Source organism: Leptopilina boulardi, unplaced genomic scaffold (genome assembly GCF_019393585.1).
Source record: "Leptopilina boulardi isolate dan_hultmark-lab unplaced genomic scaffold, ZJU_Lbou_2.1 LbouV2_367, whole genome shotgun sequence".
In the NCBI taxonomy this organism is placed as follows: domain Eukaryota; kingdom Metazoa; phylum Arthropoda; class Insecta; order Hymenoptera; family Figitidae; genus Leptopilina; species Leptopilina boulardi.
This window is the reverse complement of record NW_026137937.1, coordinates 2,283,982-2,309,308: the sequence shown is the minus strand read 5'-3', so window position 1 is coordinate 2,309,308 and position 25,327 is coordinate 2,283,982. Positions and strand designations below refer to the sequence as shown.

At 26.2% G+C, this 25,327-nt stretch overlaps 1 protein-coding gene across 2 annotated transcripts in view; it reads left to right on the top strand.

The window, feature by feature from the left end:
• The window catches only part of LOC127287031 (disheveled-associated activator of morphogenesis 1), a 115,519-nt gene that overhangs the window by 959 nt on the left and 89,233 nt on the right, over nt 1-25,327 (top strand). The window contains exon 1 of one of the 2 annotated variants that reach the window (XM_051313737.1): nt 23,437-23,909. The exons of the other annotated variant lie outside the window; for it this stretch is intronic. The gene's annotated coding sequence lies outside the window, so the exon portion shown is untranslated. Of the gene's footprint in view, nt 1-23,436; nt 23,910-25,327 lie in introns of those variants that run through there. 2 annotated transcript variants of the gene reach the window in all.

Below are 25,327 nucleotides of genomic sequence, written 5' to 3'. Positions count from 1 at the left end.
AATAACAGTAATACTATAATGGAATTTAAAAGTTATTTTTTAATAAATGAAGAACAATAATTTTTGCTAATTATTATAAAACGAAAATTTACAACATCTTTCGCTAATTATTATAATAATCGCAAGTTTTTTCAAATATATTGAGACAAAATGAAATATTTTCTTTTATAAAGTTGTAATTGAAACGATATTGTTATATAAATTTAGAAATGGAGAATCGTGTTTCTGAGAAAAAAAAATGTAGTTTATATAGAAAAACATGTTACGTTAATAAATTATAGAGAAAATCTTAAGTTTCAAATCCCAAAGAAGTATTTAACGTAACCCCCCCATTTCGTAACAACAATTACCATTTTCACACATTGACATCTTCTATTGCCTTAATTTGCGGTCATTGGACTCGTAACACTGACAACAATTGTTATGGCATGTGATGGAACAACAAAATAATTGGCCTCAAAGCTTTATATTTTATAAATCAAAATGAAATTGCAAAGCAAAACTGATGTCTATAAAGCAGAGAATTGTAAAAACTATAAAATATGTAATAAAAATAAATTAACTTCTTCAGAAGAATTAAAACTTTACTAAAACAAAATTTATTCTAAAATTAAGAATCTAATCTTAGCACCTAATTTAGAATATTTTAATATAATTTTTTTCATAAATTCAATATACAACAATATATTCTTAAAATAAGAATGAATTCTAAATTTATGAATGTAAAAAATATACTAAAATTTAGAATAAATTACAATTAAATGTACATCTTTTAATTGCATTTATTTGAGACAAATAAAATTCATATATTTTCTTAAAACAAATGCAATTTGAAAAACTCATATGTAAAAATACAAAAATAAATAATAATAAATAAAACTTATATAATTTTTAAAATTATTAATAAATAGTATTAAAATGAGCATTTGAGGTAATTCTCTTGAACACATCGGCCACCCTTTAAAAGTTTCGTGTATATTTTCATTCACGCGTAACCTTAATAGCATGTGCAACGCTGTTGGATTAAAAATTTCTTGACTCACATATTCTTTTTAGCCTCGCCCCCCTTAGAGACTGAATTACAATCCATATTATTTTTTAAATTCTGAATTAAATTACCTGTATTTTAAAAATTAAAAACTGTCAAATTCATTAGTTATAAATTTTTGATAATTTTAAAAATTAAAACTAAAGTTATATTCAACAGTTGCAAAAATTTTATACAGTGTTTTATTTAATTTCATTAAATATAATTTTCATTGAGCCGAATTTTATTTGTTTGAATTATTATTTTACAGTATTTCCATTAAACCGATTTTTCATAATACAGAATTTTTATATAATGGATCCGAAAATTCACTTCATTGAATTTTTATTTGTTCAAATTTTCATTTGCTCGAATTTTCATTTAATATATAATAGCCATATTAATGGATTTTTATTAGATATAACATTTCATTGCATAGAATTTTCTTTAAGATGAATTTTCATTTTTTCAAATTATTATTTAACAGAATTTCCATATAATCGATTTTTCATACTAAAAAATTTATACCGAAAACTCTTTTAACAGAATTTCTAATTGATAGAATTTTCATTTGTCCGAAATTGCAAATGTCCGAACAAACAATCAAATGAAAGATTTCGGCGCGATTTTTAAAAGTATAACCAATCGTAATTTTATGGATAATCTTTGATTGGTTGATTTTAAAAATCGCGCCGAAATCTTTCATTTGATTGTTTGTTCGGACATTTACAATTTCGGACAAATGAAAATTCTATCAATTAGAAATTCTGTTGAATGATTTTTCGGTTAAGTATAAATTTTTTAGTATATGAAAAATCGGTTATATGGAAATTCTATATTAAATAATAATTCGAACAAATGAAATTTCTTCTAACAGAAAATTCTAGCTTAATAAAAATTCATTAATAATATGGCTATTATATTAAATGAAAATTCGAGTAAATAAAAATTCAGTGAAATGAATTTTTGGATCGATTGTATAAATAATAATAATAATAATTCGAACAAATGAAATTCGGCTCAATAAAAATTATATATCGAATGAAATTCTTTACTAAATGAAAATTCTAACAATATTGATTTTTAGAACTTATTCATACATCCCTAAAAATGTTTTTTTTTGCTTTTACTTTGAAAACAATGATTCAAAGTGGTTTAAATTTTGGACTTAGAGGGAACCACTGATGTCCATTCTCCTTTATATGGATAAGATAGAAGTAAATTGATTAAACAGCAGGAGCACATTTTATCTCCTGCAGCTCGTAGGTGATGATATTTTGAGTCTTCATATTAGTTTCAAGTGAGAGAAAGAAAGAGAGATAGATGAAAATTATACCACTTGTGCATACGCGCACTTGGTACCGATATCGCACGTCAACGATGCGACCCATTGTAAACGATTGTTACTTAAATGATAAACGACTCTTTGCAAAAGGGGCCCGTTTGGCATTTGGAAATGTCAGTATCCCGTCCTACGTTGGTTTTCTGTTCTTATAATATTTACACATACACATATAGAAGTAGGCTTATGCCCACTCTATGCTATTGTGTGAACAATATCGCATGGAATTGTTTCAAAGTGCAATATAACGGGCATGCGTATGTCGTCCTAGAATTCAGTTCAATTTGTCTTATAATAATAATAATTCTTGATGCACTTTTCTCCGAGGTTTATAATTTACTATATACCTATAACTATATATATATATACCTCTTTCTTCATCTCTTTCTCTCATTTTGCTCTTAAGAAAGCTTCAACCTACGTGTATATATATATATGTGAAAGATGAAAATGCTAATTGAGCAAAACTCAAAAAAAAGAAACATCAGTACCACCCTCTTCTTTTATATTTCTCTATTATCATATCTATATACCTGTCGAATTCCGCATTATGTATAATTTAATCCCAGGCTTCAGTATTATGTAAATTCAACTTGATCTTTTACGAGTTTTTTGAAAAATAAGCAGATCTATTTCTTAATTTGGAAATTACGTAAACTTATATTTATATGTATTTCTTATGAAAATTCAGAACCAAAAATGAAAGAACTTTCGGACTTGGGAAAGATTTTTGAATTTACTTCTTTATGTATATATATATATATATATGCATTTAACTATATATCTGTAGGTTATAGAATTTAAATTTCATAGAAATCTGGTACTTTGACGAAGATGTCAAAGATAAAAATAATAACATGTGTATCAATTTTTCAAAAAAAAAGTGACAAATATTTTTTTGTAAATTTTACAAAAATATACACCCAGAGAAATATTTTATTGGCCTTTATTTGAGACAAAATTTATTTGAAGCAAGTAAAAATATATTTGTCTCGAAGTCTAATAACTTTTTATTTGTTTTAAATAAAAAAATTTATTTAGCACAAATAAAATTTTATTTAGCGGAAATAAAATTTTTATTTAAACCAAATAAAATTTATTTGACTCTGAGACAAATATATATTTTCTCTGGGTGTAGATAATAATCAATAATAAAATTGACATATTTGTTTAGCTAGAAATGAAACTCAAATCACAGAATTATAACTGTCATACATAATAAAAGAAAGTGCAATTTTAAACCATCACCGCAAAAATCGTTTAAGAGTTTCGACAGATATATTTAATGGCTCTTAAATTCACGCTACTTGAAAAAGTGTATTTGATGTAAATAATAAATTACTTGAGTTTTATTAAATAAATATTTATTTCTATCAAATAATTTTGTTATTTTAGTCAATTAAATGGCATTTGTTTCAAATAGAAAAATTATTAGTTAAAATAAAGTTTAATTAATTTAAATAAATATTATTTGGTTCAAGTAAATATTTACTTGACAATTGTCATATGTAATTGATTATTTAAAATACATTTTTTTATTTCAGTGCAAATATATTACATTTTTTTTTAAATACATCAACTATAACAGAATGTCAATCAATATTCTATATATCGCAGAAAGAAAATGAATTGTTTTTTCCTATGTTTGTCGCTTAGTCATTTCATTGATTTCCATTTTCAATAGATATAAGCGGTAGAAAATGGAAAAAATGAACCTAAGATCGTTATATATATACCCAGATAACACACGTACTAGTACGGTAGTAGTATAATACTAGTACGACGTACTAGACGTACTAGTACTGTACCAGCCATGTACCTTCGCACGGTACCAGGTACTGTACTAGTACGGCGTACCGGTATGCAATATCGGTAGAATACGAGTACTATACGAGTACGACGTACTGAAAACTTTTGTGACTTAGTATAACGTACTGTTATTGTACTGGTACAATACTAGTATGATGTACAATATAAAATATTATATACCCTCCCCTTTCTCTTCCCACAATAGTATTTTCATTATTTTCATTTATTATTCAAAAGAAAATCTGTGGGAGAACTGAAATAATAATAATTCATTTTTATTGAATCATTTTTTTTATTTACATCATATATGTAACTTGTATTCTCACTTATCTTAAAATATCTGGTATTTTATATTATTTTAATTACTTAACTTTATCAAATATTAATTGATTATTTCTTTACATTTAAACATTATTTCAAAAGAATTTTAAACTTGATGTTATAAATTGCTTTGAAATTTGCTTTGAAAAACATATTATCACATCCTAACCTATAAATATGTTATATGTATAAGAAAAACTATAACGAAATAACACACAATTGAATTTAAAAATATATCAATATGATCAAGACCGAATTTATGGATTTTTCTCATTATAAATGTAAAAGATTTTGATGTTTTTCAATGAAATAACACCATGGCACCATGTCAAAGTAAAAGAATATAAATCTTATAAAGATCGATAATTTAATATAAATTTAATCTCGGATATTCAAGATGAGTACAGAAGCACAAGTTACAAACGTTAAAACTCTTTTGCTGCATCATAAACGACTTTTTTCACCAACATTTAATGCACCGTTTTCAGTGACGCGTTCATATTTGACAATTGTCAAGAAAGTGAGGTTGGGTTGGCATTACCAGCAAAGATTCCCAGTACGACGTACCAGTATTATACTTGTATCGTACAAGTATGTTGTGCTTCTTATTTCAGAAGTACGACGTACTGGTATTGTACTAGTACTATACTTTTATCGAGTAATCATATTTTACAATTCTAACAGTACGACATACTTTTATTGTACTAGTACCGTACTGGTACGACATATATAATTATTTTGTACTTGTATAAAACTAGTATAATACTAGTACGCCGTACTCGTAAATAACGATTAGTACGCTTGGTTATCTGGGTATATATATATATGAAGAAAGTATTTCAAAAGATAATATTATAAATATATTAAATAAAAGATTTAGAAAAGCTCTTATCAGCCAGATTATTAGAAAGTTTACTTTTGTATATAATGAGGACAAAGTCGATTCCGTTACAGTTAGCAAAATGATTTATAAGTCGGTTGGTCAAAGTAGAAATTAAGTCAATGTGTCACTTTAAGAGGAGTGCTGCAATTTTATTAGATTGCTTAGTAATTGATACACGACCGATAAATATAAATCCCTCCTATAATTGATACTTTGCGCATAGCATGTCTTATATATAAAAAAAGCATTATACATAGATGAATACAATTTTTTCAATGCCACATTAAACGTAATTTCAACTCTAATTAATTAGATTCTTTATAATAGAAAAATGAGAATTAACATTCACATTGAATTCCAGTAAATACTATGTTTCATGATTTACGATATGAATTTACTATATATATATTATTTATATTTTCAAATGCTTCTTTATTATTTACTTATTTTTTTCCTAAAAAAAAGAAAATGTTTACAGTTAACCTGTAGCATTTTCAGCTGTTTAAAATAAAAAAAAAGAAGAAAGATATACTGAAAAAAAAATTATTTGATTGAAATAATCTTGATTATTATCAAATAAATATTTGCTTGAACCAAATAATTTTTATTTAAGCCAATTAAATGGTATTTGTTTTAAATATAGAAATTATTGGTTCAACTCTCTAAATCTGAATTAGTAAAATAGTTTACTAATTTGAATTAGTGACTCACTTTTTGCTTCTCAATTAGTAAAATTTTACTAATTATTAGTAACTTTTACTAACAATTAGTAAAATTTAACTAATTCTAAAGCAAAAAGTAAGTCACTAATTTAAATTAGTAAACATTTTTACTAATTCAGATTTAGAGAGAAGTACAGTTTATTTAATTCAAATAAAAATTATTAGGTTCAAGTAAATACTTATTTAATAATTGACAATTAACCGATTATTTTAATCAAATAATTTTTTTCAGTATATTAAAGAATTTTTTTAAATATAAGTATGATAAAATAGTTAATGAAATAAATGAAAACCGTTCGGATATACATATGGACAGAAAATCGATTGATATAAATTAAGTCAGAATATGATAAAATGTCCAGTGAAGAGAAAAACTCGCAGGTGACCTCAGACAAGTATATCGATCAGTATATGAATGTAAACGCTTCTATATGTAACTTTTCATCAATGAATCTGACGTCACGTGAAGGAGGTCATTTAGATGGTTCGAGTGTAGGAGTCAATTACGCTTGAGTTAACCTTGCAATTGTGCAGTGCATTGACGCTTGGAGATACTTAAAATTGTTTTTTTTTTTCAAAGATACGAAAAGAAAGAAAACTGATCACTGAAAAAAAATTCTGGTTAGGCTATATTTAACATTACTTTCTAGTTATGTTAACCAGAATTCTAGTTGAATTAACTAGAATTCTCGTTAAAATAACCAGAATTCTGGTTAACCTAACCAGAATCAAAATGTTAAATATACCCTAACCAGAATTCTGATTATTCTAACTAGAATTTTTTTTCAGTGATGTAATGGAAAATTAGCATGTTATTAATATTTTGATATAAACATTATTTACTTATTTATAAGTATAAAATTTTCTTCCCACTCTCTAAATATGAATCAGTGAAAAAGTCACTGGTCTCAAATCAGTCGCTAAATTCTAGCTATTTGAATCAGTGGTTTTCACTGACAGTTAGTGACATTTCACTGGAGAATCAATTACTTTGACTGAAAATCAGTGAAATGTTACTGATTCAAATAGCTATTAAATTTAGCGACTGATTTGAGACCAGTGACTTTTTCACTGATTCAAATTTAGAGAGTAGAAAATTAGTTTCTATCCGTATTTTAATTTTTATAAAAAAAATTCTTTCCAAATCAATTCAGCAGCTAAATTTTTAATCCTTCTGATTTATGTTATTTACTTACGAATTAATCAATCCGTTTCAAATGGAAACTGATTGATTCGATTTGAAATAATTACAGGACTAAAATTTAGCTTCTAAAATAAAATGAACTATAAATAACTACTAATGCATAAGTAGTAGGAAATAATAATTAATTTGAGTAATATATTTATTTGATTTTTTCTTAAAATTGAAGTTTTATTTTTTTTTTTTTAATACTCTAAATATTAAACATGGCTTTTTGCATGCACATATACATCAAATCCCAAGTGGATGAGACAAAGACATATTATCTTTCTAAGAAATTAATTTATTTTAAGGAATGCAACAGTAAGTTGTTTGCACTGCTTTTATTGGTATTATGTGAAAAGTGATTTAAGATTACAAGGGAATTCATTTGACTCTGATGTCAGCTGTTGTGTTTAGTAATTAGTGTAAGATTCAAGCTTTGTTCGCATATATGTATATATATATATGCAAAACATTATTGTGTCTCTATAAAAAGGAAATTTATTGCAAAACCCTTTATGCCTTTATAAGAGATAACTTTTTATTTTTGTTTTAAATAATCTCGAAAAGTTAATGTAATAATGATAATTTTTTTTATTAATATGTTTTAGAAGGATTCAAATATTATGTAGAAAAAATTCTGCATACCGATAGGATTTTTATTGAATAAGCTATACCCTAGTAGAAATTTGTCCTAGCTATTTTAAAGGAACTGCCTAGTCGCGCTGGAGTCTGTCTAGTTACTTGACTGACCAGCTAGCTAAAAACTCGAATGTCATGTCACGCTTTTTTCATCAAGTTATTATCCAGCCCAACTTGATAATTATTTATCAATAGGACTTTTGAAAAACTAGTCAAATTAATTCTTTTAAATATTTCGAAATTCATTTAATAATAAGATTTAATGTAGTAAACACGTTTATTTTATGTAATTAAAAAAAATATTCCAATTATCAACAAAAATTATTATAAGAAAATATATTGCACTAAATATAGTAATTCGTTATAAAAATGTAATTTTTCATTCACAATTAAACTGGATTTAAAAAAAAAATTTACATAAGTAAAACGATTGAAGCAACATCTTGACCTGAACTGTTAACAACACTGAAACAATTATAATTTTTATATTAATATGAATGTCATAACATAAACCTTAAAACACTTCTCGCAGTTTCAACGAAAAAATCTTGGGGCTACCGGGGAGCGAACACGGGTCCGCTGGGCGGGAACGAAAGAAACGCACGCTTTACGCAACTCGGCCGTTCTGATCAGTGATATTAGAATAAATGCTTGACGTATTTCACTGTACCTAATAATATTATGAATTTGTGCATATTATTTTTATTATTTTCTAGGCAAATAAACATTTTAGATGTTTATTTGATTTTAAATGATTTACTTATAATTTAATTTAAACATTAGACAATTATAAAAAACTAATTACTAATTTTTTTTATTTATTATCCTCAAAAATTATATGTAAAATTTTATAAATAAAATTATTTTAATAAATTAATAATTATTGATATAATATAATATAATATTATTATTATTATTATTATTATTATTATATTATTATAATATACTCAAACAGAAAAATAATATTCTACTATATTTGTAAAATTTGTCTGAAAATAATAATAATTGTTTAATCATTTTTTTTTAAAAACTAAAAACACTTTTTATTCAAGGTAATATTATTTTCATAATAATTTAATTTATTGCAATTATTTTATTATAATTTAATAAATTTTATTATTTTAAAAAAGCGCGCGCTATTTTGTCTTGGGCCAATCAAGTGATTTCAACTAAATATAGGTTATGTTCGTTTCTGATTCATGACAGCTGGCAAACATTTACAACAAATAATATTTTGCAAGTGTATATTTATTGCAATAAGATAAGTTATGCAAAAAATATATATGTGGAACAATAATTTACAGTGATTTTCATAAAATGAATATTGATTTAGATGCTCTGGAAAGCAAAGTTCATTTTTTCTTAAATTCAATTTTTTCGACCACCGAGATATTTCGATACATTTTCATGTGTTTTGTATGCACTGTCTTTTTTTGAGAAAGGAATATTAATATTATTATTATTAATTTTTATAAACAAGTTGTAATTTTTTTAAATCAAGCAAGCGAAATGTCAATACACAAAATCCTAGCATAGCTGTCCAGTTACTAGACTTATTGAAGCGCCACCGCCATGACAAGGATATGAATTTAATTTCGAGCAGCACTGGACAGTGCCATTAAAAAAACTGGATAGCTTTGAGTCGTGGAATTATCAAGTTCAACTTGAATTTCTTTCAAAAAGCACTGATCAGTAACTTCACAGTTATTTATCAGTTCAGCTAGAATCAGCGTCCGCGAGAAAAACTGTCAAGTAACTTGAGTCAATCTAGTGCATCCACGACAAATTTCTACTAGGGTAAGCTTTCAAAGTAGCTGTGTAGCTGCTGACTTCAGGTTGTTTCGAATGTAATACGATTTTTTTACCTGAATTATAAGCTTTCAAAGAGAGGAGCTTATTCATGTTGACCTGATAGTATATAGTATAATGATACCATTTAATTGTCAATATATATTTTTTTAAAAATGGTAATGTTATAGAAACTTTGTTTTTTTACATTTTTTTCAAATAGGGAAAATTGGGAAGACCCTGACTATAGCCCTATTTTAAATAAGGTAAAGTGAGGCAATTTTTTCACAAAAATAAGAAGCAAATGAACAATATATATTAACATAATATTAAAAATAATTAAAAATATTTGAAAAATATTTTTTAATAGTTTAAAATTAAAATATTTTCCCTTTCATTGGGACAAAAATCACCTTTTAATTTTCAAGAGATTGGCATTTCAAACAAGAAAATGAGAGCTCATTGTCGCAGACCAATTAGAGATGCTTGTAGTGGTTCGTTCACTCGTTAAAAGTTTCAGGGGCATTTTTGTGAGTGTCGCACATTCATTTCGCTTTCTTTTATTGTTATTACCCTTCTTTTTTTTTACGTTTTACATCCATTATTTTTGACGTATATGTCGCAAAGAATACAAAACTCACTGCTCGATGACGTCTGCTTTTCGAATTATTTCTCTAAAAGGTCCTTTTAACGAGTTCGGATACAATCATCTTGGGCTTTTTGGTTCAGAATTTATTACTAAGAAAATGAACATTTGTTTAGTTTCAATTCAACCGTAATTTAGATAAGCAACATAATATATAACCGAAATAAATATTTCTTTTTGAATAAATGACGTCAAAAAGTATATGCATATTTTCTCTCTAAATCTGAATTAGTAAAAACTAAAAATGTTTACTAATTTAAATTAGTGACACACTTTTTACTGTAGAATTAGTTAAATTTTACTAATTGTTAGTAAAAGTTACTAATAATTAGTAAAATTTTACTAATTGAGAACACAGAAAATTAAAAGGCATTAAAATAAGCTGCAACGCTTATTATTTTAATCCAATTTTGCTTATTTTAATACCAAAATGGATTAAAATAAGCAAAATTGGATTAAAATAATAAGCGTTGCAGCTTATTTTAATGCCTATTAATTTTCTGTGAAGCAAAAAGTGAGTAACTAATTCAAATTAATTAAAATTTTTACTAATTCAGATTTAGAGAGTTTATGTATATGTGTCAAAATATTTCTTCTCTTTGCCGAATTAATGTTTTACAAAATGAATAATACATTACATAATTATATTGTATATCTACCAAACAAACAGGATTAATTGGACGTTTTGAATTTTTTTTTTACTAAACTTTCATATCTATTTTTTATTTTTCAAAAATTATAATTTAACCGAATTTTCATTTAACAGATATTTTATTTAACGGGCGCATGAATTTTCATTAAACCGATTTTCTATATTACAAAATTTTTATATAGCCCTAAAATTTCACAATTTTTTTTAGTTAGAATTTTACTGCATGGAATTTTTTTTAGATAAATCTTCATTTGTTCCAATTATTATTTGATAGAATTTTCATATAACCGATTTTTCATACTGCCTGCACACTGAAAAAATTATATTCTAGATTTAAGAATTTCTTCTTAAATAGGCGCCAAGAATATTCCCCACTTAAAGTTGGTGGGAAATATTCTTACAATAAGAATATATTCTTAACTATTATTCTCCACTAACTTTAAGTGGGGAATATTCTTGGCGTCTATTTAAGAAGAAATTCTTAAATTTAGAATATAATTTTTTCAGTGCAGAACTTATATTTAATCGAAAAATCATTCAACAGAATTTCTAATTGATAGAATTTTCATTTGTCCGAAATTGAAAATACCCGAAATCAAAAATTCTCCATAAAGTTGTGATTGGTTGATTTTAAAAATCGCGCTAAAATCTTTCTGTCGATTGTTTGTTCGGGTATTTTTAATTTCAGACAAATGAAAATTCTATCAATTAGAAATTCTGTTGAATGATTTTTCGGTTAAAAATAAATTTTTTAGTATATGAAAAATCGGTTATATGTAAATTCTTTTAAATAATAATTCGAACAAATGAAATTTCATCTTAAAGAAAATTCTACCCAATAAAAATTCTTCAAAATGCCTATTATGTTAAATGAAAATTCGAGCAAATAAAAATTCTGACAAATGAAAATTTGAACAAATAAAAATTCAATGAAGTGAATTTTCGGATCCTTTATATAAAAATTCTGTATTATGAAAATTTTTCAAAATAATTTTTAATTAATTTAATTTTAAATACCTCGGTTAAATATAACCGAGTACCGATTAAATGCGCTATTTGTATGTGATAATCAAACCTTAAATATTGTATATCGACAACTTGAACATTATAGTTAGCAAAATATAAAGATAAAATCGATTTGCTTGCATCCCGACAAGAGCATAATACGCCATGTGGTCTATCGACCACAGCTGCTGTCAGCTCCCTATAAACACATATAGATATATATATACTTAGGCTCGATTCATATGGAACGCGAATAAAATGTAACACGAAATGTACTAAATTCTTATTTTACAAAATTTCAAAAGAAATCATGTCTCCGATTTCTTTCAACATTTGAAAAAAATTTGTCTTTAGGGTACGAAAATTTTAATAATAATCAAACTGTAGTAAAATAATTAAGATGGCAAACAATGCCTTCCATTTAAGGATTTTTTTGTGATTTAGATAAATCAACTTAGACTGGTTAAATAATTTAATAATTATTTTTAACTCTACGATTTCCAGTTTTTTTTTTATATCGGATTTAAACAGATAGGGTTAAATAAAAAGAGACTCACCGTTCGCAAATTCCAACGACGGATGCATTGTCACTTCAGGGGCCACTCCCTGAGATCCCTTCCTCTTGATTGCACTTCTGCGAAGACTGGGAGCTATACTGTCGTACTTTTCAAAAAAAAAAGACACTAAATTTTGAATAGTACGACAATATGCTTTTCTTCATCCTTCTACTATCTTCCTTCCTGTCCTTCAGTTAGTCATTAGCTAAAAACAAAAGAATAATTAAATTTTAGTAAAATTAAATTACAACAACTAACGATCATTTGGTTTTTTAGACCAAACTATTTTGTTGTGTTAATCAAATTATCTTGTTGTCTTAACCAAATTTTGGTTGGAATTTAAAAATGTTCAACCAAATAATTTTGTTGGCCTAACCAAATGTTTGGTGAAGATGGCTCTATAACAAAAATTGCCTAACCAAACGATTTTGTTCCCATTACATAATTTTTTTTCAGTGTATATAGTAAAAGCTTTCGCTGTTCCTGATGAAATTTTTTTCCCTGTGTAGACACAAAAAAATAAAACATCTTTCCTTGAAAGTAATGAAGAAAATTCAATAAAAAAAAATATTAATTCTCTCTTTTTTTTTTGAAAATTTTTTTCATATACTTTAAAGTGCAAAGTTCTGCGAGACATTCAATATTTATCGGTGGAAACATGCAAGTTTTTCATCGTTTTCAATATAATATAAGATTCTCTCGTCTCAAGATTGACTTGATGAATAATGTAGTGGAAACGATGATCAAAGGAATTTCTAAATTAAATAACGTTAAATAAGAATCACACAAGAGTTCGCTTTCGAAATCGCCGCTTTCGTATATAAATGTGTGTATGTACGTGACTTTTAAAGCGCGTGCCAAGCTGTGCGAACACGCTTCGTCGATATCGGGTTCGCCACCTAGAATCTAAAAGCCGGTACTTGAGCACCATAAACATCGTCTCCTTGTGAGCAAATATATCGCGCACAAGTATATACTGCAGCTGCTTTCGTTTTCATTTTATATATATATATATATATGTATATATTCTACAACAACACTATATATATATATATATATATATATATATACAAAAGAGCACCATACAAAATTTCCCTTGATTTATTTGTTAATTGTAAATTATGGACTAGTGAAGAAACTAGGTGAAATCGCTTTCTGCGTTTTTCTAAATTGTACATTTATACTTTCCATGTGAACAAACCCTATTCTGTAATACACAATGCCTCGTTTGTCTGTCTTTAATAAAATGGCTCATTAATCATACAAGGATTTTATCAAAATAACCATACACAGAAAAAAATTCTATTTCAAACTTTAGCAATCAGTTTTTTTTTTTGAACTTGGACTATTCGAGATTTTGTATGTCAAACATACATCACAGAAAAAAAAACTTTTAGACTCAACCCCGTCGTCTCTGTACAATAATCATTATAAATTACATCAAAAATTATACTTCTTTAACTCATTTTGAGTTATATAGACAAAAGAAATTCCCAAATACAGCATATGAACACAAAAACAGAAAAAATAGTAGAGTTATTTCTGTTGCTTGTTATTTTAACCAATGCTAAATTACATAAATAGTGGCGCCCTCAACTGTTATTAAAAAATTTAACACCATTTTTAGTGTTATAATAACATTTTTTTTCCTGTGATGTTGTAGGTTTAATTTCATTTTTAATTTGTGGACGACCGCATGAAAAGGGACTACTTTAGTTTCTTTTATATACACACGGAAAAAAATGGAAAAACGAATAAAGTAACTTTTACAAATTTAAAAGTAAAACCGGAATTGTCCGCAGTTTCTGCGCATTTCTATCAATTTTTTCCTCTAGAAATAGTAAAATTTATTATTTCCAGAATAATTTTTACTATTTTCGATGTAACTTTAATATTTCTGTAGTAAAAATTTCCAGAAATGCGCAGAAACTGCGGACAGTTCCGGTTTTACTTTTAAAGTATAGTAAAAGTTACTTTATTCGTTTTTCCATTTTTCTCCGTGCAAGAGCGATATTTGCATTAATATTCACGCAAAAATAATTCTTATTGTAATCGACAAACTGGTCCCTTTTCATGTGGCCGTCCATAATTAATTTTTAATTTAATTTACTTTAATTGAATTATGGATTTTTTCTATTCATTTCATAAACACACTTTGTTTATTCCTCATTGAGGTTTGGAAACTACTCTCTGAATTTGAGTTATAGTAAAATTTTTAACTAATTTGAATCAGTGACTCAAATTTTTACTTTTGAAATAGTAAAATTTGACTAATACGATAATAAATTTTTTTTATTATTAATTAGTTAAATTTTACTCATTCAACAGCAAACAGTGAGTCACTAATTCAAATTAGTTAAAATTATTACATACTAATTTAGATTTAGAGAGTATAAAATAGATGCAATATATTAAAAATTAATAATAAAACAATACCAAACATCACGTTTTTAAATGTTTTTCAATTTAGTAAAAATAATCGTTTCTAAGTTTATTTTTTGAAAGTTTGCAATTTCATTAATTTTTGAATGAATTATTTTAATCTATTGAAGATTAAAATAATACATCCAAAGATTAAAATTGCAAAGTTTCAGAAATTTTACTTAGAAAGTTTTATTTACAAAATTTAAAAACGAATTTAATAAAAAAATGGATTATTTTAATCTTTTATGGAATTAATTTAATGATATTTAATACTCTTTATAAAGTTGAAACTTTAAAGAAACATTTTTTTACAATTATGAACAAAAAAAACGCTTTTTAAAAATTTTAAAATGTGAAAAATATAGTTTGACTAGATTAATCTTGATCAATTTTTGGTATTACAATACTCCCTCCATGTGAAAGCAATAGTGGAAAAAACGAATAATTTTTGTCAATTCACGACAAAATTAAATAGCAAAATTTCTAGGTTAGGAATATTGGTAAATGACAAGTAGGAATTGCCAACTATGTAAAACAAAAATATTGATAATGGCGCTAAATTTAAAAAATATTAAAATAAAATGATTATTTAATGCAAAATTTGATATTTATAACATATAAAACATTTAAAAATCCACAGTAACTAAATCGCGTACAACAATTCATATAGAAAAAAAGTAAAATTAACAAATATTACAATAAATAAATCATTAAAATGAAAATCTGTTAGGGAGGTTCAGAATAAGAAATATTGAAGAAGGTTGAATTTTGAAGGATTATGGCAATAATTTTCAGTTGTAAAGAAGGGAGAGAGAAAGACCTTTTCAGTATATTTATATATACACCGTTGTTTGGGTTCGCTTTAAAGCAGAGGTGTGTGCCACTTTGACCTGCAGTTCACTTGTGAAAAATGTGCAAGACACGTGGTGTTGAGATTGACCATTTTCAAAAGAAATTTTTTCAGAATCAATATAAGAGGGTTTTCAAGCCATACATATATAAAATAAACAACACTAAAATTGGGGAAATTTGAAATAAAAAAATAATTTACAGAAATTTTTACATATATATATACATTCATTTTAATTGTCAAATTTATTTTTTCTACATTACTGTCCCATTTTAAATGTTATTCTTAACAAACATTTTAGAATTTCCCTTTTTAAGGTTGGAGATGAAGAGAACTTCCCCTTTTTGAGGTTAAGGATGGGGTGAATTTTCCTTTCTGAGGTGGGGAAGGGTGGTTTTCCCCTTTTTGAGGTTGTAAAGGGGAATTTTCCCTTTTGAGGTGGGTAAAAGGGGATTTTCCATTTTGAGGTAAGGGAGGGGAGAATTTCCACTTTTTGAGGTGGGTAAGGAGGAATTTTCCCTTTTAGGTTAGGGGTTGGAAAATTACCCCTTTTTTGAGGTTGGGTAGTAGGGATATTTTAACGACGATAACATTAAAAGCAATCAAAAAATTTTTAGTAGATACCGTTTTCTTTAACAATGCTGTAATTATATAGTCAGCTAATAACAATTATTTCTTCTTACAGAGCAAAAATTACATTTTTATTATTATTATTATTATTATTATTTATTTTACCCAAAGACTTATGTATGTTTAACAGTTAGACACTAATTTTAAATGGAATCTTTTACGATTATTATCCGATTAGATTATTTTAATAAATATCTTCCTCTCGGTTACAATTATGCCATAGAGTCAATTACTGTTAAAATGTTATGATGTTAAAATACAATATGTGATTTGTATCTTTTAAAATCTTTTATATTCATAAATCATTATGCATCGCACGAATGGGGAAAAAATATATAACATAGGCGATTTTTTAAAAACAAATTATTTTTTTCTAATTTAGGCGTGATTTTTTTTACTTTTTTTTTTTATTTTTACACAAATGAAAATAATAAGAAAATTTTGTAATTAGTTTTGGACTGGGCCTAATGATTTTTTTGTTTATATAATTTGTTTTTTAAAAAATTTACTTTTTTTTATTTTTTAAAATAAAATGTATTTTAATTTGCTTTTCTAAGAGTTTAGTGAAAGATCCTATAGGCTAAAAAACTTTCCATTTCAAAAAATAAAAAAACACGAAAAAAAGTAAATTTTTTTTTTTTGAACAAATTATATAAACAAAAGGATTATTCGGCCCACTCTAAAACTTATTGGCATTAATCATTGTAACAATATGATTTTTATATTCTTCCGGAGCAAATTATTTCATCACTTGTTATTATAATATGTTCCTTCCGAAACAAATCATTGTATTATCATAATAAGAACAAACGACGTATATTACGATAGTTGATTTCTCTTGAAAATAACATACTCGATCTTTATTTAAATGTAACGCTTAATGCAAAAAGGGACCTTATGGTAAAAAAATATTAGGTTATGTTTGTTATTTTTAAAGTGAAAATACACAAAACGAATCAACTTTTAATATAAAACATTTATGTTTAAAGTCTTCATTTCATTTGAAAAATTCAATAAAATCTATTTTTGATTTTACATTAAAATAATTGGAAATTTTTTTATATAAAAGTAAAACTCACGAAGTAGTATATAGAGCTCCCATTTTCCGTTAAAAGTAATTTTTCTTTTCTGTTCGATGTCATAGTTAGCGATTGAAGTACTTCTAACGTGAAAATATTATGCTACTCAAGAATTTTTACCTTTTTCGTCTTCTAAACGCAAAACACATGCGGAGATCTGCGCGGTCTTTATGAAATTATTAAATTCACATGTCCGCCATTTGTCAAAATTCATCTCCCACCTGAGTTGCAACAGTTTCTCCACATGAGCGCTAGTATCGCTAACTATAAGAAGACTCAAACAAAAAAAAAAAATCGTCATGCATGGGCCAATTTTTTATAAGACCAACAGCCTATAACCTAATATCGTTCAAAGTGAACAAAAAATTCCGGAATTAAAAATTTTTGAATTGTCAAAATCAATCAACATTAAAATTTAATTATTTAATCGACGGAAAAATCTTTCTCTGCAATCACGAAATTCTCAAAAGAATTTAGAAGATGCATTGTTTCAGATAGAACACAGAAAAAACTCTGGGTAAATTTTGTTGCGGGTAATTTTCACCAATGCTAATTCACATAGACGGTGGCGCCCTCAACTAGGATAAAATTTGTTGCAGGTAATTTTTATACCGATTTTGGGGTAAAAATTCTACTTTTTTTTCGTGTGAACATAGGGGAAAAAAATAGTTTTAAATAAAACACATTTGAAAGAATAAAAAATTCATGACATTTTCAAATAGTTTTCGAGGTATGGAGTTCTTCATGCGTGAAAATGAAACTCAAAGTGGAAATCAAAATAAAATTTCAAAATCATACCCTTGAATAAGTGTGTTCTGTTACTTACAAAATACATGTTTCTGACAGTGAAGAGGGAGCAAAATATCTTTTTTTTTTCGCTCAAGGGAGTAAAACGTTTTCTTTTTTCCCATCATCAGAAAAGGAGGTGAAATAGAAACTGACTTTGAAAAAATACCCACAAGTCGACAGATTAATGATGACATAAGAAATCGATAAGTTATCCAAACAACTTTCTTTATTTATAAATCACCTTAATCGATCTACTTTTGCTCAACAGGGCATAAAATATATATACTCTTACCCATGACGAGAGTTATAAGATCCAAGTCGAATACGCAGTAATTGTATACTGATTCACTTTGCAAGAAATGCTTTAAAGAATTTTAAACAAAGAAATAGAAAACAATTGTCCTTGAAGGTAATAATCTTTCTTCTACGTAGAGTACATCATCATCAGCATTAAAAAAAAAAAAAGAAGCAATAAACATTTCCACACGATTGCTCTCAAACAACTTTGGTGTCCTTATGGGTTTTGCGAAAAGGGAGTAGGATGTCATTCGGAGGTCAGTAACGTGTTCCTGTATACCTATATAGCAGAATGTATACTTGGCAAAAATAGATAGCTTCTTGGATGGTGGGTATAATATAATGCATAGTATATGGAAGTAGTACATGTTGGCACATACGTGGAAGTGAGGATAGAAATAAAGAAAAAGAGAAGCTGTAACCCTTGTTAGGAGAAACTGGCGTCAAGGTTGCGAGATGACTCGTCGAGAGTCTTGGCTCCGGAGGGCATTCCTCGTTCTTTATCATCAGTTCGTTAGAACGCGAATAGCGACGTTTTCGAGAGAGTTCCATCATTGAAACGCGCGCGACTCGAAATCACGAATACTACTTCGATCACTATGCCCCTAATTGGCACCAATTTCACTCAATTGCTGCTTCACTTTACGTACAATTCTCCCTCTTGTTTTTTCATCTTTCTTCCTTCCTCTCTTTCAAATTATTCTCTTTTCCCTTCCTTCCTACCTCATCTTTATACAGTCTGACAACTAAACAATTTACACCCTTCCAAACGCACACGTCATATCTATATTATTAAGTTTATGCTTCGCTTCAATATTCTCATACCAGTTTTCTTACATGATTTGCATTTTTTTTTCTCTTTCTCTCTTTTCAAAATCTATATATCCCATGTCATTCGAATGTCAAGTATTTTTAACTTGAATATAATCTTTTCTATTTTACATCCCTTATATATACCTAAATTAAGTTTCTTCTTTAGACACATCTTATGATGACTTGCAACTTTTTAGTGTTCAAATAATATATATAAATACTTTTATCCCTTTTTTCAAAGAGATATAATTTGTCATCTTAAATTACAAATCGTGTGTAATTGATACTTTTGGTATTGGGAAAAAATGGTCTCAAATTTCTTAACTTCTCACTAAATATTCCAAATAAAATATATATATATGAAAAATTAGAAAGTTTTTGATCCTTTTTTATAGTTCGAAACTTTCAAAAGCTCTTATTATCTAATCTTGTGAGAAAAATCTCGTGTTTGACATTTCATTACATTTTGTCAAAACTCAATGTACCAAAAAATTAAACATAAAATTTTTATGTTTTTCAAATTATGACAGGATTAATTTATCAAGATTTTCGTTTAAAGAAAAAAAAATATATAAAAGTCATGTTAGAAAAAGATTATTAAATCAATTTCTTAATGAGGCATGAATATAAGATTTTGTCACTGCGCATTGATAAACTGATTTTTCATGACCATTGAATTTTAAACGTCAAAAGAATGAACCGGTTTTTTTTTCTTAATGAAATTAATCGTGAGATGACGTTCAGTTGTCCATATATATTTTAAAAGAAAATTTGTAAATTATTATCTATCGATAATCTTATTTTTATGAAATAAATTGTTTTTTCACACTGAAAAAGAAAGTCTCATGTATACAATTTTTTTTAATAATCAATAATTTGTGGAATTAAGTAATTTCTTTAAAAAAAAAAAACATTTAACAAATTTCTCTTTATAATTTTGTTTACTTAATAGAAATTTTTATAAATATAAAATTTAATATTCTTGTGCGTTATAAAGTCCACTTATTGTGATTATCATACAGACGCATCTATTGCATAATAAAACTATCATAAAGTCATAAACGATTCTGTATAGCGCGGCGCTAACAACTTTCAAAAGGGATAAAAATGCCTTGTTTTACTACTTTAATGTGTCGTCGTAAAAGTTTTCTTTTCTTTTTTATGATGTTAAACATATGGAGCGTCAAAACAATTGAAATTATTTCACTGAACGTTATTTTTAAATTGCACACACACTTAAAATAATAGTAAATTGTAAACTATTTTTGAAAAATAAAAATATTTAGGAAACACACATGTGCTTATATAATTTAGTTACACTGCAAACATAATCAGCTCTCTGTTCCTCTCATCAATTTCAAAATCTTGATTAGAGAAACAGAACGGAACGATAAAGTAAAAATTAGGAATTCACCTCAGACTAAATTAACAGAGTATATATATTATATAAAATACTTTTCTACACGCAAGTCTTCTCTATTTATAGATTCTGTTTAAATTTGAGAATGAAATTATTTTTTTTTTAAATTTTGAAAAATAGAAAAAAAATGTTTTTTTTAATAATATACTTAAAGAAATACTTTTTGCACAAAATATTCTTAGTATTTCCAGTTATATATGTAAAAATAAAAAAAATCATGCCCAAAGTTAAAAAAAAATCGTTATTTTTTTTAATATAAAAATTCAAAATTTCCAATTAATTAATTTATGTTAAAAATTAAATTTTTTAGAATAATTCTTTGTTCATAACACAATTGATTAAAATATTCTATGCTCCTTATTTCTTAAACAAATGAAAATAAATCCTATACATAAGTAAAATAGAAATATAAAGAAAGTATAATAAAATAATTAAATAAATATTATGTACATATAGTTATAAATGAAAGACTAATTGAAGAATAATAGATATAATAATTAAAACCCGACAAATTATATATAGTATAGATAACAATTAAATTTTTATATTGCATTGTTGAGAGTATCGCGTTTTAATCTCGTGGCCAATTGAAAAAGTCATATAACACATAAGAAGCGTGTTTCCTCAAACGTATCAAGATCTTTCTCGCGAATCGACGCGCCCATCAGAAATGCTTACATGCAGCTCGTCCTTAATAAACCGTGAAACAATTCTAATTACGACCTGACTGTAATGTGACCATGGGGCACGAATCATGATGGAGGGCAGGATCGGTTTATTAACATGCCACTTCCGGTACAAGTTGCAAGATACATTAAGCACCGGATTTCTGCCTTCAATTTCAACAGCACGCTTAACTGCCTTTAAATGTCAAGAATTTCAATTTCAAACTTATTATATTTTGGCTCATTCTTTTTTTTGTATTCTAAGGTGCTTTACTCATTATTATTATAAAAAATCTCCCGATAACAAAATTATTTTCACACATCATTTAGGGTTTTTTTTTTTATAATCCAAGTGAAAATTTCGATTTTATTATATAATTTATATTTTTCCTTTGACATATTCTGTTATTATAATAATTTGGTTATAAATAAAATAAATCGCATGATTATTATATTCTAAAAATCATTAGTCAGAATTTTCATTTTATCGAATTTCATTTGTCATAATTAGTTTTGAGCCGAATTTTTATTTGTTCGAATTAATATTTTGCATAATTTTTATCAAACCGATTTTCTATATTATAGAATTTTTATATAACTGAAAATTCACTTCACAGAATTTTTATTTCTTCAAATTTTTATTTGTCAAAATTTTTATTTGCTCGAATTTTCATTTAACATAATAGGCATATTTTAAAGAATTTTTATAGAATTTCATTGCATAGAAAAATCATTTAATACAATTTCTAATTGATAGAATTCTGTCCGAAACAGAAAGATTTCGGCGCGGTTTTTAAAATCAACCAATCACAATTTTAGGGATAATTTTGGATTGGTTGGTTTTAAAAATCACACCGAAATCTTTCTGTTTCGGACAAATAAAAATTCTATTAATTAGAAATTCTATTAAATGATTTTTCGGTTAAGTAAAAATTCTGTAGTATAAAAAATCGGTTATATAAAAATTATATCAAATAATAATTCGAACAAATGAAAATTCATCTGAATGAAAATTTTATGCAATAAAATTCTATACCCAATAAAAATTCTTTAAAATATGCCTATTATGTTAAATGAAAATTCGAGGAAATAAAAATTTTGACAAATAAAAATTTGAAGAAATAAAAATTCTGTGAAGTAAATTTTCTGTTATATGAAAATTTTATAATATAGAAAATCGATTTGATGAAAATTATGCAAAATATTAATTCGAATAAATAAAAATTCGGCTCAAAACTAATTATGACAAATGAAATTCGATAAAATGAAAATTCTGACTAACTTTAGAACTTAATCATGCGTCCCAATAAAATATGTATTTTTTTGATTTATAATCTTCTTTGTACATTTTTAAATAAAATTATTTTAAAATAAACATTTATCAAAAAAAAAAAAAAATTTTGTTCAAAAACGAAAAATTGTACATTATTTTAATTTTATTCAAAACAAATTTTTCCTTAGACAATAAAAATTAATATTGAGAATAAGTTTTTTTTTTTGGTCAAAATTTTGTTGCAAAGAAAAAAGTATTTTGTTACGGAAACAAAATATTTTTCTCCATGAACGTATTTAATGATTTTATTCCACCCACCCACGCACACACAAATAATGGGAAAATCATATGAAAACAAAAAAGGAAGAAAATATTTAATATGAACATCTGTATATATACTATTTTAAACTCTCCTCCATAAATCTATCAAAATTTTCATTCCACATGATTTTAGTTTCAATTTTGGCACATGTACTGAGTGGGCACGAGAAGGAAAGAGAAAAAAAAAATAGTGAGACACGAGACAGCATGCGTAGCGCAGGCAATGCGACGATGGCTAAAGGGCGGGAGGTTAAGGGGGGTAAAGGACAGATGTTTGGTCCATAGAATGAGGGCTCAGTTCTACATGGGGTGTCGTGGGTATACGAACTACCCTCGTCAAACGGTCCGACCTTCGCAATATAGAATTCTTATGATTTTTCGACACACAAGGATCTATACTATACATACGGTTGTGGCACGTACTATACAATGGCTCAACATTTCAGTCGTGACTTGTGTGTACGAAGCTTAAACTCCACGTGACTTAGGCACGCGCGAGTTATTATTATTTTTTTTTCTATCTTCGAATGCTAATCATTTATAAGTGCATTACAACGATTTCATTCAATTTTCTGCATCGGTGAAGAATTCATCGTCAAAGATGATCCTTAGAACGGATTAATACTATATATATATATGTATATATGTATAATGATGCGGAAGTGATTGTGAAATAGTGTTTCTCTTGTGATTTGGATACGGAAATTGCAAATGTTTTTTTTATCAAGTTTCATCATACTTCCTTTAATGGACAAGGATTTTCCATATTAGGTAAATTTTTATCACACAATTTTGCTATAAATGTTTTCAGTTTAGAAATGGACAATATTATAAAGGCGTTTTTTAGTTTTTTCAAATTTTTGAAAAATATCGAACAACGGATTTAAGTTGTAAAAATAATTTATTGTCACAACTTTCAAGTCCGTTGATAAATATTGTAAATTGATTTAATATAAAAAATTATTATACCTATTATAATAAAATAACCTTGAAATTTAATTTCCATTATGGGTTTTCAGACAATCTCAAATTATTATTTTTTTCTTACTAAAAAAAGAAGAATAGATTTTCAATTTAACACTTTAAGGACCAAATTATTTCTTAAAAAATCATAATTTTTCATTTTTAAACAATTTTTACAGCGAAACTTACTACACCGAAAAAAAATCCTCTTGTTTCAAGAGGATTCCTCTTATTTCAATGCATATTTTCCTCTAGTATATGCTGCAAAAATATGTCCTCTAGGTTTAAGAGGATTGTCCTCTATGTAAAATTATTCCTCTTAATTTAAGAGGATACTCTTATTTTAAGAGGAAAATATTATCTTAAAAAGAACTCTGAAATAATAAAAATGCAATCATCTAGTTTGTATGTCATAGATATAATTTATAAAATTAAAAGGAATAAAATTTGTTATTCCATGATTTACATCTGTTTGAGTATAAATAAATTGAAATTGATTTTAATTTTTTTTTTTTTTTGAATAAAATCAACTAAATCTATTTTTAATAATATTTTTATGCGCAAAACATATAATTTATTAAATTTGAAAATTTATTTTAAATAAAATTAAAATAAATCAAAATCGTAATAAAATAAAATTTTAAATAGCATAACCTCAAAATTATTTAAATTTTCTTCAAAATTTCTTTTACCTTCAAAAATAGGCACGTATTGTGTAAGTTGCAATTCTATCAAAATATTTTTAAAGATTATTATCCATTTTGGTTTATTCCCCTTTTTTCACACAGAAACTAAAATTTTTTCACGCATAATATGCGATTTATGACGCGACGTAAATGATATGACGCAATCATCTTTGCGCATGAGCGACTTTCAATGGGAAATCCTCTTAGAATTTAGAGGAATATTCTTAAACATAGAAGATTACTCTAAATTCTAAGAGTATTATTTTTATTCTAAAAAGATTATTCCTCTCTATATAAGAGGAATGCTCTGGAATAGTCCTTTTGTTTCAATCCTCTTGAAATTAGAGAAAAATAGTCTCATTTAAAGAGTAATACTCTTGTTTTAAGAATAAAATTCAAGAGGATTCTATAAGAAGAATTTTCCTCTGAATACAAGAATATTTTTTTTTCGGTGTAAGGTTTTTTTGTTTCAAAAGCAGAGTTTAGAATTGGAAATTTATTAAACTAAATGAAAAACATTGGTCTAATATTTAGTTTCAA